The following is a 4127-nucleotide window of genomic DNA, read 5'->3' on the forward strand; positions in this document are numbered from 1 at the left end:
CACACCCTGCTATGGGACCTGAGCTCCCACCCCCCCCCAGCCCCACTCTACTGCTCTTCCTTGCTTAGCTCTGCTGTCCCAAAAGCTTTCTGTTCTCTCAGGACCCCAGGCATAGCCCATGGCCCCAACCTGAGTCAGGTCCTGTCCCTCCATCCTCAGACGTCCAGCACTCCCATCTTCCTCCTGGTAGAAGCCCACGTCCTCCCTGCTCTCCCAAGGCCCTGTAGGACCTACCTCAACTCCTCCCTGCCCTCCCCTTTCCCCGACTCCCACTCACTCTGCTCCATCCACAAGGCCTCCTCCCTGTCCCTGCAACAGGGCAGAGTCCTACCCCAGGACCTTTGCACCAGCTGTTGCTGCTGTGTAATGCACACCTCATCCAGAGAGCCACTTAGGTAGTTCAACCACCTCCCTCCTGTAGGTCTCAGCTCAAATGTCACCACCTCAGTGAGGTCTCCCTGGTCCACCTTATTTGAAAATCACAAACTGCCCCGACTCTCCATTCTCCGTTCTGCTGTAGTTTTCTCCACAGCTCATGCCACCTTCCAATAGACTCTATAATGGGTACTTTGTAGTTTTGTATCTGGTCCATCTCCCTCCAAGAGGGCAGGGGATGTTCTCTTCCTGGTTCACTGCCATATCCCCAGAAGGGCACACAAGAGGCACTTAATAAACACTTCCTCAAAGAATCAACATCACGGTGTTGGAATGTCCTCCTACGCCCCCCTTCCACCCTTCTAAGTGCTACCCTTTCTTCAAGCCTCACCTAAGAAAGGTGGGCTTGTTTTCCTTTTCCAGGTCTTTCCTTCGCAGGGCCTCCACAGGGAGGCCCAAGAGATCTTTCAAATGTTCCAACCTGTCTTCCTGACTCTGCTCTAGAGTCTCTGTGGCTCCCCAGAGCCCTCAGGGCTCTGTCAGTCTGGCCCTTGCCAGCCTAACTCTAACTCCATCTTTCCTCCTTGACACCCTGGCCCCCACAGCATTCTACCCTCCAGCCTCATCTATACCTTCACACTCTCTGATCCCTCTGCCTGAAACAGTTCTCCAATCCCTTCACCTGCCTGACCCCTATTCAAGTCCTGGGCCTCAGGTTAGACATCACCTCCTCCTGGAAGCCTTCCAGAACTTCCCATCCCCCACCCAACTGGGTCCAGCCCCTCCTTTGGGCTCCACCATGCCTGTGTACCCCCTTCACAGCCCTGATCACTCTCTATTTCATCCATCTGGCCACCAGAGCCAACTCATCCACCAGACACAGGAGACTCAGGTTCCGCAACACTTTTAGGGATGAACAAAATGGTTTTATTTTAATTTCTCTGAAAATCAGGAGGAAAAATTAATAAAATGATACCAAGGCAGCTGTAAAAGGTAATTTGTAGCATTTATTTTTTCATGGAGGGAGGGACCTTCGTTGGCAAAAGTGCCTTAGTGTGGTCCTGCTGGTCCCATGTGTGTCTCCCCACTAGACTAGGAGTGCGGGGAAGGCTGAGGTGGACACCAGGTCCCCAGGGCTGCCTAGCAAGAGCCTGGCACACAGCAGGTGCTTAATAATTGTTTGTTGAATGGGTGAAAAGCCAATGATTACTGGGTCCTCAAGGCCACGCCTGGTATGGCGTACACATAATAGGAGATGTTTGATAAACGGATGAATGGACGAGGCAAGGGTCGGAGGGCAGACAAAGGACACCTGGACCAGGCAGAGACCAATCTGGGGCCAGCAGCGCCACCTTGTGGCACACTGCTGGCCTGCTTCTCCCTCTGCTACACTCAGTTGAAAAGAACTGAAGTTTTCAGTCCTCCCACTGGAAGGGGTGGAGTGGAGGAAGAAGGAAAAGGAGGGAGGAGGAAGAGGAAGAAGGAGAGAGGGAAGAGCCGGGGGAGAGGGAAAAAGAGGAGGACCTGGAGGAGGGGGAGGAACACGAGAAGGGGGTATGAGGAGGAGGGGAGGGGAGGCAAAGGGGCAGCAGGCAAAAATCTCAGAAACAGACTTGGAAGACAGACAACTCTGGGTGCCAATGGAGGTATGACATCACCTTTCCTTGAGGGCAATACCTGTCCAGGAGGCCCCAAGGCTGGGAGATGACAGATTTTCCATGAAGACATGGCTGGGGCAGAGAAAGGGAAATGGGTTTAGGACGAGAGCTGTCAGATTTCTCGAAACCAACAAAATAAAAAGGATACCTAGCTCCATTTGAATTTCAGATCAACAATGAACAAATGTTTGGTATAAGTATATCCCAAATATCACATGTGATATACTTATAGCCCCCAAAGGTATTCATTCTGAGTGTGAAGTGAACTGGGCATCCTGTATCTTACTTGGCAACCCTAGCGTGGGGGGACGGGGGAGGCAGGCAGGAAGGCTTGCAGGAGGACGGGGCAGTGGTGGTGAAAGCAGCGGTGCAGCTGCCTTTTCCTGCCCCTCCTCCACCACAGGTGCACATGCTCAATGGCAAATGTCCTTGACTCCGCTCTCTGGGGACTGGAGAGGGGGGGGGGGTTGAGCCCCACACCAAGGAAAGAGAGGAGCAAGACTCCTCTTTTTGTTCAGAAGGAGGCGGGGCAAAATCACTAGGACATTATTTTCCAAATCAGAATCGGGTTACAAGTCCTTGACCAGGAACGTTTTGGCCACGTCCCACCACTGAAGGCCACTCAGAAGCTGAAGACTACCAATTACTTATTTATTTAGTGAGAAACACAATTTTACTTTATTTTTAAAATATGTTTTTGTTGTTTTTAGAAAGGAAGAGAGAATGGAAGAGATAGAAACACCAATGAAAAAGAAACATTGATCGGCTGCCTCTTGCATGCCCCCTACTGGGGATCGAGCCTGAAACCCAGGCATGTGCCCCGACCAGAAATCAAACATTTGACCTCTTGGTTCATGGGTCGACGCTCAACCACTGCACCACATTGTCAAGGCTATCAGTGGCTTTAGAGTTACATGACTTTAGAACTGTGTGACCTTGTGGTTTTTGTTTATTTTTTTAAATATTTTTTTATTGGTTTCAGAGAGGAAAGGAGAGAGAGAGAGAAAAAACACACATCAATGATGAGAGTGAATCATTGATTGGCTGCCTCCTGCAGACCCCACACTGGGGATCTCGCCCACAACCCAGGCATGTGCCATGACCAGAATTGAACCTGCTCTATCCACTGAGCCAAACCGGCTAGGGTTCCATATTCTTTCTGGACGTTCCAGAAGTCTCACCACATAATTTAGCAGAGGTGGCAAACTGGTGGCCCCTGACTGGGTTTTATTTGGTCCAATAGTTTTCTAAAAGGCAGGGCAGTGCTTGTACAGTCTGGAATTCTTGTGGATCTACAATCCCTAGGTAGTTCTCCACAGGACAATGCTCTGCCCTGTCTAGCAGGGCATGCTGCCACCCTATTTACCTTCCGCTGCCCCTGGGGACATCTGAGTCGAGAACTTGGTTTATAGACCAAGAGGATAGTTTTTTTGGAGGGGAAAAATCCAAATGGGCCCTGGGACCGTTTGGCTCAGTGGATAGAGCGTTGGCCTGTAGACCGGAGGGTCCCAGTTCGATTCCAGTCAAGGGCATGTACCTTAGTTGCAGGCACATACCCAGTAGTGGGTGTGCAGGAAGCAGCTGATCGATGTTTCTAACTCTATCCCTCTCCCTTCCTCTCTGTAAAAAATCAATAAAAAATATTTTTTAAAATCCAAATGGGTGTGGCTTCAGGAAGGGATTGCTCCAAGAGTCAGTCCAGGACTTCCTCCCTGCATTGCCTGGGTGGGCGGTCTCTGAGCCTCAGTTTTCTCTACTGTGAAATGGGGACACGGGGACACAGGTTCAGGAGAAGTAAGTGGCGCTATGCAGGGCAGGGAGGCAGAAGGCACGAGATATCTGCTCACCGTCGTGGTTAAAACTGTTAAAATGTTGGGTCGGGTTTGGCTCCCTCCCTCTGGTGCCCACGGTGGGGACGTGGTCCCTGACACACAGAGTTCTTACCAGGACAGCGCTCACCTCCAGGGCCAGGTTCTTCGGGTGTCGAGGTGGGGCTGGGGCGCCCTTGGCCGGACCCGGCGTCGCACGGGGTCTCCCCAACCCCCGGCACGTGCGGAGGGCGCGTGCCCGCCCCCACCCCCAGGTCCGGCCCTT

The sequence above is a fragment of the Myotis davidii genome, unplaced genomic scaffold (genome assembly GCF_000327345.1).
Source record: "Myotis davidii unplaced genomic scaffold, ASM32734v1 scaffold551, whole genome shotgun sequence".
In the NCBI taxonomy this organism is placed as follows: Eukaryota; Metazoa; Chordata; class Mammalia; order Chiroptera; family Vespertilionidae; genus Myotis; species Myotis davidii.